The sequence below is a fragment of the Mastomys coucha genome, unplaced genomic scaffold, assembly GCF_008632895.1.
Source record: "Mastomys coucha isolate ucsf_1 unplaced genomic scaffold, UCSF_Mcou_1 pScaffold1, whole genome shotgun sequence".
NCBI classification, from domain to species: Eukaryota; Metazoa; Chordata; class Mammalia; order Rodentia; family Muridae; genus Mastomys; species Mastomys coucha.
In genome coordinates this window covers 46,667,382-46,681,974 of record NW_022196891.1, presented here as the reverse complement: position 1 = coordinate 46,681,974, position 14,593 = coordinate 46,667,382, and the positions used below count along the sequence as shown (strand labels likewise).

Here is a 14,593-nt window from a genome sequence, read left to right as displayed (position 1 = left end):
CCAATCCACGAGCATGGGAGATCTTTCCATCTTCTGAGATCTTCTTCAATTTCCTTCTTTAGAGACTTAAAGATTTTGTCAAACCGATCTTTTACCTGCTTAGTTAGAGTCCCACCAAGGTAATTTATTTTATTTGTGACTATTGTGAAGGGTGTTGTTTCCCTAATTTCTTTCTCAGCCTGTTTATCCTTTGTGTAGAAGAAGGCCACTGATTTGCTTGAGTTAATTTTATATCCAGCTACTTTGCAAGATCACTCAATTCTGAACATCTATGCTCCAAATGCAAAGGAACCCACTTGGGAAGCAGATGCAGAGGCAGGTGGATTTCTGAGTTCAAACCCAGCCTGTTGTACAGAGTGAGTTCCAGGACAACCAGGGCTACACAGGGAAACCCTCTTTTAAAAAATAAAAAAATGTATAATTCTATATTTAGAATAAATGATGAAAAGTCAAATAAGTTATGTTATAATAAGCTATAAATAAGCTATGAGTAAGTGTCATGGTTAAAATGCTGAGTGGAAAAATGTAAGAACAAAAAAAGTCAATGACCAGGGAAATGACTTCTTTACTTATATATTTATGTAAGTAATGTGAAGTCTCATTGTATATCCCAGATTGCCCTCAAACTCACAACTCTGCTATACCTTTTTTAATTTTAGATTATAGGCATATACTAAATGCCAAGCTGTTTCTTATATTTTGATTGAGATTCTTTTTAGTTTTTTGTTTATTTTTGAGACCTGGTCTCACTCTGTAATCTAAGATATTCTGGACTCACTCTGTAGCCCATGCTGGCTTTGAACTCAGTGACCAGATTACCAGGGTACCTCCATCCTCCCATTTATGCAAGACCTTATGTAGCCTAGGCTGACTTCTCATCTTTAGGTAGTCACAAATGGCTTTAAATTCCAAATCTTTCTTACCAGTCCTAGGATCAAAAGAGCGCACAAACATCATGTATTTTGTTTATTATATGTAAGTACCCTGTAGCTGTCTTTAGACACCCCAGAAGAGGGCATCAGATCTCATTACAGACGGTTGTGAGCCACCATGTGGTTGCTGGGATTTGAACTCAGGACCTTCAGAAGAGCAGCCAGTGCTCTTAACCGCCGAGCCATCTCTCCAGCCCCCACAACACGCATTTTGAATGAGTGCATTTTATTGGATAACACAAAGTTATTTCAAGCTTTAAAAAGACACATTATTCTGACACCACCTCCTGACCCAAGTGTAGTGAGTTGGTAATCGCCATCATCTCTACTGGTACAATTTGAAAGTTCAATGTTGTGCAGGCTTAAGAACGAAAAGTGGCACGTATTGACACCATTTTCCTCTGTCCAGTTTCTTCACTGGGGAATGAAGAAAAGGTCTTGAAAATTATGAAACCCTGTTGTGGGTTCATTGTGTAGAGCCTCTTGGCCCTGAGACTGGAAATCTCTTATTTCACATTTGACTTTATTCCTTTGGACCAAGAATTTTATACCTTCTTCCCGGGCTCTGTCTTTTTAGGACATTGTTCATTTTCCCAATCGTCCTTCTGAAAAGATTTTGGGAGACACTGGCTGAGATGATGATGTCCAGAAGGTAACTATTTCCCCCCGGAAGAGGCTTTAGCCTCTCTACTCGACTCAAGGCTTCTGTAACCACTCCCTGCTTCTCCTACAAGAATAGAAGATGTTCCATCTGGGATCCCCTCGTTCACACTAAAATCAGAGTTGGAAAAAGCAGAGGACTGCCCTCATTATGACTCTGCTTTCAAGGGGATTGTGGCGTCCAAGATAAGGTACATCTCCTGGGTCCACTTGTGTTTCCTAAGGATGGCGTTGTGTTGGGGGTCGGCTTGACGTAAGTCAGAGTCATCGGAAAGGAGGGGACCTCCTTTGAGAAAAGGTCCAGTTGGAAGGCATTTTCTTAATTAGTAATTAATGAGGGAGGTACCAGCTGATTGTGGGTGGAGCCATCCCTAGGCTGGTGGTCCCGGGCTCTGTAAGGAAACAGCAGGAGCAAACTAAGGCGAGCAAGCTAGTAAGCTACACCCCATCATGGCCTCCTCATCAGCTCCTGCCTCCAGGTTCCTGCCCTGTTTCAGTTCCTTTCCTGACTTTCTTTGGTGATGGAAGTGAACCCTTTCCTCTCCAACTGCTTTTGGTCATGGCATTTTGTTGCAGCAACAGAAACCCCGACTAAGTAAGATAGATGATTATTGTTTACAGTTCTCCATATTCTAGCCTCTTCCCTTCCCTTTCATGTTGGGCTAGTGTGTCTTGGTGTGCATCGGCCAATGTGCGTAAGTTCTCCTATTTAAGTCCCCTGTGTGCTCATTTCCACTTTCACTGAGCCCTGCAGAGATTCTGCTCTTCCCACAGCTTTCATGTGGTGTAGCTTTAAATACCCAAGTCTCCTGTAGGTGTTGAGCAAGCAGAGGTATTTGCACACCACCTCGTGCTTGTAAGTTCTTTCAGAAGTCAGGCCTAATCTCTTGGCTCTCACTCAGTACCATGTTGAAACATTCCTACCCAGTGTTGTTCATCATGTCTCCTTACTTCCAGGCTTCGTGGTATAGACCTTTTCTCGGCCACAGTAGACCTTGACAAACACCAACTTTTAGTTCAGAGCTTTTGTTGTTGATGTTGGCTACTTAGTTTTAAAGTAGGGCTGGGTTTGACTTTATCTTTGCAAAGCAGAAACTTTTCTGACTCAGTGTCTAGTGCTTAGGAGTTTGGTAAAAACTCAATTGCACAATAGGTCCAGATCCCATGGACGGGTTCTTACTCTTCTTCTCATGTTTCTTCATAATTCTGTCTTTATAATTCTTGTTTTTTTTTATATAACTTATTTATTTTTATTTTGTGCATATGGGTATTTTTGCCTCCGTGTGTTTCTGTGTGAGAGTGTTACTGAAAATTCAACTGGCAAGTTGTACACAGGTAGTGTAGATTTATCTGAGGCCATACCCTATGGTCTAGGTATTCACTTGGCTGTCTCTTACAATAAAGAGACACTGTCATTGGAAAGGGAAACTCTAAGATACTGGACCACTGCATCTCCAAGCAAACAAATGCAACAAATTTCTAGATATATAAATGATGTGTACAGGGGCTGGATAGGTGACTTTTAGTAGTAATGATGGTTTGCTATTCTTACAGGACTTTGCTTTCTAATACCCACATGGGCAGCTCAAAATTATCAGTAATGTGAGCTTCAGTATATCTGATGCCATATTCTGGCATTTCACACACCACACAAGTAGCATACTTACATATGCACACACACACTCACACACACACACCAAAATCTTTTAAAAAATTATGTGTATATCTTGTTGGCTTGTGTTGTATTAGCCCTGTCTCTTAGGTGGAAAATAAGAAAACATTTTCCTTTTCTCTCTTTTCTTTTTCTTTTTTCTTTTGAGAAAGGATCTTTGTCATCTAGCCCAGGTTGGCTTTGAACTTGATATATAGCCAAAGCCAAATGTGGTGGTTTGAATAAGAACGTCCCCATAGACTCAGATGTTTGAACACTTGGTACTCAGAGTTCTCTAGAGGAATAGAATTTATAGAGCATATATTAGAGATTTATTAAAATGGCTTACAGTCTCTGGTCCATCTAATTCAATGGCTGTGTACCAATGGAAGGTTTAAAAACCCAGTAGTTATTCAGTCCAGGAGTCTGGTTATCTCAGCTAGTCTTCAGTATATGCCAGAATCTGGAAGAAGTAGGCAGGCTCTAATTCCAGTAAGTTAAGAGAGAATGAAAGCAGGAACTTTCATTGTTCTTCTGAAATGTAACGTACAGTATAGTTCATTACAATTCTCTTGTTGGCAGGTTATATGTGCTGTATAGCTATGTATTGTAAGCCCTCAGTTCTATGCACCCCTTTAATTCTAGTACTTAGAAACAGCATCAGTCAGATATTTGTGAGTTTTAGGCCAACTGGCCTACATAGCAAGTGCCAAGCCATCAGGGTTACAAAGTAAGACCTTGTCTCAAAGGAGTAGGAAGTTGGACTTAATCTGTTTGAACATGAAAGGTTAATAATTATGTTGTTGTTTTAGTTAGGGTTTCTGTTGCTCTGAAGACAAGCCATGGCAACGGAAATTCTTAGATAGGAAAACATTTCGTTGGACCTGGGTTACAGTTTCAGAGGTTTAGTTCATTATCATCATGGCAATGGGCTGCACCTAGAGGAGGAGCTGAGAGTTCTACATCCAGCAGGCAGAAGGAGTGAAGGAAACGCACTTCTTCCAACAAGGTCACACCAATTCCAACAAGCTCACATTTAGCGTCACTCCCTATGGACCTATGGGGACCATTTTCATTTAAACTACCACAGCTGTTCTTTGGTTATGAGGTTAATATAGTTTGACCATTCTATGAGCTACTTGAAAATAAATATAAAATTAGTTAATCAGTTACTTAAATAAAGCATTGAAGGTCATCTAGATGGTTAGTAGGAGGAGGTACTTGCTGTCAAGGCTGATGTTCAACTTGAATTTAATTCCAGGGGTCCAAAGATGAAAGGAGAGAACCAACTCTTGGTGATTGTTCTCTGACCTCCACACACAGGTTGTGGTGTGTATGTATATCCATACACACACAGAATAAATAAATTTATAAATAAAATAGTTTATTGAAATTTATACTTCATATTTCCCTTACTTTCTATTCAAATTTAGGATAGCCTTGCCTAGCTGTAAGACTCACTGGTTCTTGTAAGACTCATCTGCCATAGCTATCACACAGCCTACTCCCCTGGGGATGACAATCCATCAGAGATGACATAAATGTTGACAGAGGAAAATAATCAAGTCCAGACTTTAGACCTTGGTAAGAGAATTTTGCTGAAGTGACCAGTTTCAACCCTTTCCTAGTCTTTGATATTTTTCTCTCTGATTGGTCCTCAGACTAATGTCTATGTGGACATTTGTAAAACAGCTTACAAGGAGGAAAAAACACAGCTCCATGTTACCCTTCCACATCCATTAATGCTGGAACTCTGTGAGGACTAGGCTGGAGGATAAGGGAAGTCACTGGCTCACTTCTGCTATCCAAGAGCAATCTGACCGGAAGAGAAGGCGCAGCATAGCAGGCTATTAGCGTACACTGGAATTCCACAGGATTCCAAAACCATGAGCCGATGGTTTAGTAACTATAACAGTGTTATCAAACACAAACATACAAAGCTTTCTTTTCCAAAATGAGTCTACAAACAAGGATTTCCTCCCCTGGGCTGTTTCCATCAGGGCGAACTCTGATAGGAGAGAAAGCCTAAACAACACAGAATAAGGGCGTGAAGACTCAGCATCGTGTCCTGCATGATCCCTTTCCTTCCAGAGACTGACTAATTTTATGGTTGCAGTGACTCATCTCCACCCCCATGCCTCAGTTTACAAAAACACGCTTGTAAGATACCACCACCAAGACTGATTATAGTTTCATTGACCTCTGTCATTTGTCATGGGGTAGTCACACAAGAAACATAGCAGACCAGATATAAACCTTTCAATTTTTCGTAACTTTAAAGAAGTGTTTCTAAAAGGTCAAAAAGACAGGTAGCACCTCAGTGCTGCAGGTGCCAGTGGAAAGTGTAACAATCTTTACAGAGGTTGGCTTGTTAACTTACATTATGTAATCAGGTAATTATGTAATCCTACCATTAAGCAAATTTGTGCTGGAGGATCTCCTTGAATTGGTGGCCAGCCTGGGCTATATAATGAGGTTCTGAGTCCCAAGCCATCCAGGGATACAGAGTGAGACCCTGTTTCAAAACAAGCACAAACCTCCTAATCTATCAATAGAGAAGTAAATAAAAGAGGGAGAAAGAAAAGGAGAAAAGGAAAGGGAAAATGAAGAAAGGAATAGAGTGATTATAGAATGGACTATATGGACTATTATAGGGGGACGTCCTGTGATTGACAGAAGTGTCCCCAGAAGTGTGACAAGCTCCAAATTCTACGCTTATAATGCATGATTGTTGTGCTAAATTACCCCTCAATAAAAAACTTGACTGTCCTGTGTCACTTGGAGTAATACACAGTCCTATCCAAGGCTTAACATGCCTGGCCCCTTGTCTCTCCTGGAACACTTTGCTGGTCTTCCTTGGCTTTCACTGGTCTTCACTTTGCAGAAAGAAATGTGCTAAAGACCTAATCTTGGCACACTGGCTGATTCTGCTGACTCATGCTGATTTTGTGGAAGGGCGGGGGCAGGGCTTGTAGTTTCTGCTGCTACCGATTCATGTTTGGTATTTGCTATTGGACTGGCCTTCTGGTATCCTGACAATGAAGACTGAAATCGCCCCCCAAAGAAATACATCTAAACAGGTCCACATAACCCTTATAAACCTTTTTTACCCATTGTTGAACTAGAAGGGATGTTTAAGTGTTCAAGAACCATAAATAAAGTAGGTTTAGAGAAAAATCTAAGTCTTCAGCTAGGTTTCCAGTATCAAGTGTGATTTTTCCTCTTGTTGAGTGTGTCTTAAGTCAAATTAGAGAGCTGTTGGTTACTGCCAAGGTATGGGTTATAATGCCCTGTTTGTTGATCATTGCTGTGGCTAGTAGGCATCAATTCTGGGCAAGACTGTTGGTTGATTCTTTCTTTTGGAAGCTTTCAAGGTGCCTTCTAGTACCATAAAACCTACCCCTCAGAGAGGAGGCTTACTGGTCAGATCAGCTCAGGGGCCCCTGGGTCCTATGTCTCAAGTATATGGTGTTTCTACAATAGGGAACCTTTGTTCTTCTATCTGTGTTGAAAAACCAAGGGCAATATTATATCCTGTAATGTGTTGGAGTCTCTTGGTCAACCCTGCCAACTCAGAAGAGGAATTCTCATGCCAGGTATTGGAGTTTTTGTAAGATGTTCTTTGTTTTTTTTAAGGAGCAGCCCAGATTAGAAAATTTAATTTAAATTATGTTTATTAATACATAAATGTACATGTATTAGTGTTTTTTTACTAATAGCATTATTCCTTATCACATTTTCAGACATGCTTATTGTTATTTTATCTTCTGTATGTATTTCCCTCCTCTGACTAGAGACCTCCTCCCCATTTTTTTCATTTCCCTCATCAGATCCATGGTATCCTGCTGTTCTCTTCTCTATTGCTTCCCAAACTTCTGACCTTGACAATGATCCCTTTTTACTTTCCTGATTTCTGTAGTTCCTCTTAGAGATATACTCCCATCTGAGGGTCATCTCAGTGCTTCAGAAGGATAATAATCAGCAAAACTACTGACAACAGATCCTGAAGGGTTTGTGGGGGAAAAGGGGTTCTTTGTTCACTGTTGGTGGGATTGCAAACTCTCAAAATCAGTATGGAGAATTCACAAAATTCTAAAAATAAATCTACCATATGATCTAGCTCTACTCCTTGGCATAGGTCCAAAGGACCCGACATCCTACTCCAGAGATACTTGCTCAGCCAGGTTCATTGTTCTATTTCCAATAGCTAGAAAATGAAAGCAACATAAACACCTTTCAGCCCACACATTGATAACAAAATGTGGCACATATCCAGGGTGGAATATGATTCAGCTGTATGAAAAAATGAAATTAGGATGTTTGCATGTAAGTCTATTTCACTATTGACAAACCTCGATGAACGACATGTAGTACCTTTTACATAAAAAGGTTTCTCTAACTTAACATGGTCTTCTGTAAATACTTCAATTTCCCTGTTTCTTGGATTCATGTTGTATAATGGGTCTATTGGACTGCACAGTCCATGCCTTTCCCTTTGAAGATTTCCTTTTGAATTATACCAAAGGTATAATTCCCAATAAATCGTCATCGACATCTCAACTATTGCAAATAAAAACTTGATGGTAGACACCAGGAATACTTTTGAAGCCTGGAATTTTAGGGCCAGGTTCTCTAGAGAGAATTCTGTGCCCCTCAGGGCTATGCTTGAACAAAGAGCCTTATGACCCTGTGCATCTCTATGTCAGGAGAACCTGACATAGAGATGGATCTATAGAGATGCGTCTATTCCAAGTACAGTCTGTTCTCCCTTCTAGTCTGTTCTCTCTTGGGTAATATGTTGGAGTCCTTCAGGGAAGATGACCTTAGGGCACTAAGTCTATATAAAGCAGGGCAACCTTGTGCAGGTCTCTCTCATGCTCTGTTCCACCTTGGTTCCAAAAGGAGCAACTCTTGCTCTCAAGTAATCCTGGGGACCTGACTAGAAGCTCTTCAAGCACTGGTTCAATCTTCTGCATGTTTCAGTACATTTTATACTGAACTCCTTATTAGAAGTTTCCATGTCAGCTCTCTTGAGTCACCCCTACACAGCCTAGGTTTGCTGTGTGAGTAGTTCATGGTCTGGGCACACCCTGTTCTGTACTACTACTTAGCTTTCCTGTCAATATGCCTGAGGAAGTATGCACTATGGAGAGAAAAAGGTGGAGACCTTTACCTTTCAGAAAGAAGTCACCCAACTCATGTCCCTTATCATCAATACTTTCTATTCATCAAACAAGGAAATTTTCCTTACGGAATTGATCTCTAATGCTTCTGAAGTTTTGGATAAGATTTGGTATGGGAATCTAAGGGACCCTTCCAAGTTAGACAGAAGAAAAGAGCTGAAAATTGACAACATCCCTAACCCTTAGGAGTACACGCTGACTTTGGTGGACACAGGTATTGGTATGACCAAGGCTGACCTCATAAATAACTTGAGAAGCACTGTTAAGTTTGGTACAAAGGAAATCATGGAGGCTGTCCAGGCTGGTGCAGACATTTCCATGATTGTACAGTTCGATGTTGGATTCTATTTAGACTATCTAGTGGCAGAGAAAATGGTGGTGATCACAAAACACAATGATGATGAGCAGTATGCCTATAAGTCTTCTGCTGGTGGATCATTCACAGTTCATGCAGACCACAATGAGCCTATTGGCTAGGGTACCAAAGTGATCCTTCACCTCAAAGAAGACCAAACAGAATATTTAGAGGAGAGGAGGATCAAGAAGTAGGGAAGAAACTCTTGCAGTTCAAAGTTCATAGGCTATGCTATTACCTTCTGCTTGGAGAGACACAAGAGAAGGAAATCAGTGATGATGAGGCAGAGGGAGAAAAAGGTAAGAAAGAGGAGGAAGATAAGGATGATGTGGAGAAGCCTAAGGTTGAAGATGTGGGATCAGAGAAGGATGATAGCGGTAAAGATAATAAAAAGATAGCAAAGAAGATGAAGGATAAATACATTGATAAGGAACAGATAAATAAGACGAAGCCTATTAGGACCAGAAACCCAGATGATGCCACTCAAGAGGAATACGGTGAATTCTATAAGAGCCTCGTGATTGGGAAGAGCACTTGGCAGTTAAGCACTTTCCTGTAGAGAGTCAATTGGGATTCAGGGCATCACTCTTCATTCCATAGTAAGCTCCCATGGACCTTTTTTAGAACAACAAGAAGAACATCAAACTGTATGTCCATCATGTATTCATCATGGATAGCTGTAATAAGCTGACACGTCAGTGCCTCAACTTTACCCATGCTGTTGACTTTGAGGATCTGCCCATGAATATCGCCCAAGAAATGTTCGAGCAGAGCAAGAACCTGAAGTCCTCTGCAAAAAAAAAAAAACAAAACAAAACAAAACAAAACAAAAAAAACCTTTGTGAATGAGTGCCTTGAGCTCTTCTCTGAGTTGGCTGAAGACAGAGAAAACTAGGTGATATGTTATGAGGTGTTCTCCAAGAATTTAAAGCTTGAAATCCTTGAAGATTCCACTGACCATTGCCACCTCTCAGTCTGGAGATGAGATGACTTCCCTGTCAGAGTATATGTCTCAAAGGAAGGAGACACAACTCCATCTACTTTATCACTGGAAAGCAAAGAGCCTTTGTGAAGTGTGTGGGGAAGTGGGGTGTTGAAAAGGTGTATATGACTGAACTTATTGATGAATACTATGTATAGCAGTTCCCGGAATGGAAAGAGCCTGATGACCTCAGTGACTAAGGAGGTCCTGGAGCTACAAGGGGATGAGGAAGAAAAGAAGAAAATGGAGGAGAGCAAGGCAAAGTTTGAGAATCTCTGCAAGCTCACGAAGGAGATCTTGGACAAGGAGGTTGAAGAATGGCAATCGTCAGTAGGATTGCTTCTTCAGCCTGCTGCACTGTGACAAGCACCCACAGCTGGACAGCCAATATGGAGTGGACCATGAAGGCGTGGGAACGGATAGATAACTAAATGGACTAAATGGTGGCCAAACACACCTAGAGATCAATTCTGAAGGCCCCATTATGGAGACCTGTAGGGCTGTGAGCTGTGCACTACCTGGTCTCCAGTCGAGCACGGACCTCAAACCCCTGTGACGTGGTTGGCCAGTGACTTCCGCCTGCATGGCACAGTAGTTGTTTGGCCATGCCTCCTGGGCCCCTGTGTGTGGCCATCAGGCATGTAGGCAGTGCCCCAAGTTCCTGGTATTCTGTCTGGACTCCACCCCCACAGTTAGCTGGCAACAGCAAGGTATGCTCCTCCCCACAGTTACCTGGCAACACAACAAAAGGAGCTGCTTGCCTCTTCTCTCTTGCTCCCTCTCTTACCCTCCCCTCTGATCCTCTTTCCCCCCTCCCCCTCCCTTTCTCTCCTCTCTCCACATGGCCATGGCTGGCCTCTACTTCTCTACACTTCTTCCTCTCTCTGCCTTTCTACAATAAACACCTTAAAACCACGGGCTGCCTGTTCTTCCCAGGATCCCCGTGCTGGAGCAATGGAGCAGGTCTTCCTCTACCTCCGGAGGCCTCCCTACACTTCACCTAGGGCCGGCCGGCCAGCCAAGCCCAGCCAAGCTGTTCGCCCCCAAGCCTCCTGGCCAAGCAAGTCTAGGGTTCTCGTGCCAGTGGTAACCAGTCCCTGTCCATTTCCCTTAGGCGCCCAGGCCAGAGTCTGCCTGAAGGTCCCCACTTTGTTCTCAGCTCTTCCGAGATCTCCAGCGGCTTCTGAGGTGTCCAAGACTGAGAACCTCACATCCCTGGCCTCCGTGCAGTCCAGGAACACCAGAACCGGCTCTTCCGCGTCTGTGAGTCTGAGCTTGACTCTGGCAGTTCCCTGGGGACCTCGGACTGTGCCTTCCTCACCCCTGGAGCGGGGTCCTGTGGTGGCTTCTCACAGCCCAACACCCACCTGCCTGGCAGCCCCGTAGGGGTGCACAACAGTCAAACTTCCCTTGTCCCTCCTTGCCCAGAGGCTCTAGCCCCTGCAGACCCAGGACCCCATTTTTGACCCATAGAGACCCTGCAGCAGAGCCAGACAAAAATGACAAAGCTGTCAAGGCCCCGGTGGTGCTAGTGTTTGAAATTACTTTGCTCTCCTCTGGCTTCTCATTTGAAGATCCTCAAACCCTAACTCATAGCTCAGTAACAATGGAGGTAAAAATCCTTTGGTGGAAGTACAGCCTGATTACAATGAACTCCAATGTCTAAAAATTGTTCTTATTTTGGGCTTGTACCACAGTAAGAGCCAAGATTTTAAGCTCTACTAAAAACAAAACAAACAAACAAAAAGACTTTATCTATTCATGTTCGTTTAAAAAAAATACTAGTAGTGATGTATTATTTTAAATTATACAGTTAATATGTTTGGAGTTATTTAAAATATATATTGAGAAAAACGTATGTATTTTCAGTATTGCTGTAGACAAACATCTACATAAGGCTGTTCAATTGATTGCTGTTTTTATCAAACAATTTTTATAATACTCATTTTTATTGTTGCAATATTTTATAAATTTTAAAGAATATAACAAAATAAAAAGACATATTGCAGATATTGAGGGGGTGTCTCCGGGAAGAGTTGGGGTACAGAAGAGAAACAAGAATGTGATGTAATTCTATTTACTTAAAATATGTTTTTAAATGTTAATAAATTCAGATAAAATGAAATCATCTATCTTTTCTCATCCTAATGCAATAAAACTTAAATCAATAATAATAAAAAAAAGCTCCCCAAACCCACCCCACCACATCTACCCCATGATCAAACTAGGCCTGTGGGATTGATGGAAACGGGGTGACAGTGGAGGAGCCCAGAGCTGATGTTTCTCATTCGATCTCCCCACTGGAGGGTGATATGGATGCCTGTCACATGAAAGTAGATTAAAGGCCCCTCTTGGAGGCCCATCCCTTCTGTGTAGTTTCTCTGTGGCTCCTTTAGCAGCCTTGACTGACCCTGACCCACCTGACTCTCTGCTCAAGTCTCTTCTATCCTGCCCTCGTGCCTTAAGGCAGAAAGACATCTTTCCACAGAATAGCAGGGTTTTGTATATTGTGGGGGTTTTTTTTTGTTGTTTCTTTGTTGTTTTATTTTGCTTTGAAATTCAAAGTCTTCAACAACAACAAACAATAATAATAATAATGCTTCCATGTCATCAGATTCAAAAAAAGTATAGATCAAAAATACTTGAAGCCTGTATGTCATCACTGGGGAAGCTAAGGCAGAAGGATTGGGCTATAGAGCAAGACTGTCTCCAAAATGAAATCAAACCAAACCAAAGCATAACTGTATGAAAAAAAAATCACCTCTATATAAAACATGGCCTTTTTTTTGTCTTAGTCCCTAAAAAAATATAGCTTAGCATCTTTTTACTACCATTTACATTGCTGAGGTATTATAAGAAATAAATACCTTGTATAAATAAATACATATGTGAGTTCTTTACTCACATAAGAACAAAAAGTATTAGTCTCTGTTTGGAGTTGGCTAGAGGAGTGAGTGGGAGGAGTGAGCAGGAAAAGCAGACGCTCAGAGACATTATGTGTGTGTTAGAAAAGATCTCAGGCTGACCTCAAATTCTTGATCCTTCTACCATCTCTCAAGTGCTCTGCATATTTATAGGCATATGTTCCAATGTCTGACTTTTACCACTGCTATAAATTTTCCAGATCTCTTGGTCAACAGCTCTGTATAAAGATAACTCTACACCAGAAAAATAACATTAGGAATTAATTAATCCTTCTAGTGATACAATTTTCTTGTCTTTGCTTGTTGAGACATGGTATCACTATACTCTAGGTTGATTTGGAATTCACTGTGTAGACCAGGCTGCCCTTGCACTTGAGAAAAATCCTCCTGTCTCATCCTCCCAAGTCCTGATATTATAAGCATGAAACACATTTGTCCAACTACTTAAATCATTTTCCAAATTATATGATACCGAGTTTTCAAAAACACAATCGACATTAAAACTAAACCTGCTCTTTGTTTTGTTCTGTTTTGTTTTGTTTTTGTGTGGGGTGTCATCCATTAAAACCAGGTCATTTCCTGTAAATGGTTCCCCATCTTTTCTATGCTTGGGTTGAACCCAGAGTCCTTTGCATGCTGAGCATACATTTTATCACTGGATCAGGCCTAAACTTGAAAGAGCCTATTTGACTAATAGATTTGGTCACAGATATCTTTTCAGAAAGTCCTGTTCTCTATCTTACCCAATTTTCATTCTTGCTAGCTCATTGCAGGTATATGCCCTTAGGGTGTACGCTTCCCATTACAAGGCCAGATGAGCTTTTCTTGTTTGAAATAAGGTCATGAAGTTTGTACATTTGAGAAGTGTTAATGATGGAGAGGGACACAGACAGACTCCTGTTAGACAATGATAAGATTAAAAACCTTAAGCTCTTGTGTTGTCAGAAGTAAGGAGATAATGGTTTTAGGCTCTAGTTAGGCCACGTGCTTGCTTTAGTCTTTTCATTGTTCAGTTCTTTCTGAGATCAGAGTAATGATAGGGTTCAGATGGCAGGGGGATCAAAAAGCTAAAGGCACCCCTGTATGAAGTACTTAATGTGGTGCCTGGCTTACAATAAGTACTTAATAAACACTTGCTGTTATACTTCACACATTCTCTGCCTCACAGAGGGAAGCCCAGTAGAGAAGCAAAGCTCGGTTTCCAATCACAGAAGTTGTTTCTGGTTGTTGCTGTCACAGACGCTTACCAAAGTTGTTTAATCTAACGGGACCACAGTTATGCCATCTGTAAGATCTTTAAGGATACTATGAGGACCAAAGTGTTGAACTATGTTGGGGAATTAATAATAACAACTTGGGTTTTTTTTTCAACATGAATGTTGTTCAAAAATGACATGAAATAGATATCTTAATATTACGGACTCTTCCCCTTGCTTGGAGCAGCTGATGTATTCAGCAGTAGCCAGCCAGTGTCCGGAACAGTGGCCACATCTTAGTGGAGAGCTAGTATTTCTGTATTTCAGGTGAAGGGAGAGCAAATTTTCTGCAATTTGGAACACCTGGAGATTTTATGAAGGATGATGCATTCAAGTAGACTTTGAATAGAGTTTAGAAAAGATGGTCATCGTTAGGGGAGCATGGCCTTGCATTTTCTTTTTTCCCCATTTTTCTTTCTTTCTTTCTTTTTTTGTCTTTAGTTTTAGTATCTGGATAATACTGAGTTTGGAAATATTTCTTCCTTTTTAATGGGCAAATTTAAGGACTTTAAAAATTTGTTAGGACCAAGCAGTAAATCCGTTGTTGTTTTTTGCTCAGTGTCCCAACTATATAGAAGCCTTGGTGGGACTGGAATTTGCTATGTAGATCAGGCTGGCCCTGAGTCACATATAAATGCCTGCTTTTTTTC

General features: G+C 41.2%; 1 pseudogene; it reads left to right on the top strand.

Moving 5' to 3' along the window:
• The first annotated feature begins 8,381 nt into the window (after window positions 1-8,381).
• On the top strand, window positions 8,382-12,105 carry LOC116096633 (annotated as a pseudogene).
• The last annotated feature ends 2,488 nt before the right edge of the window (window positions 12,106-14,593 follow it).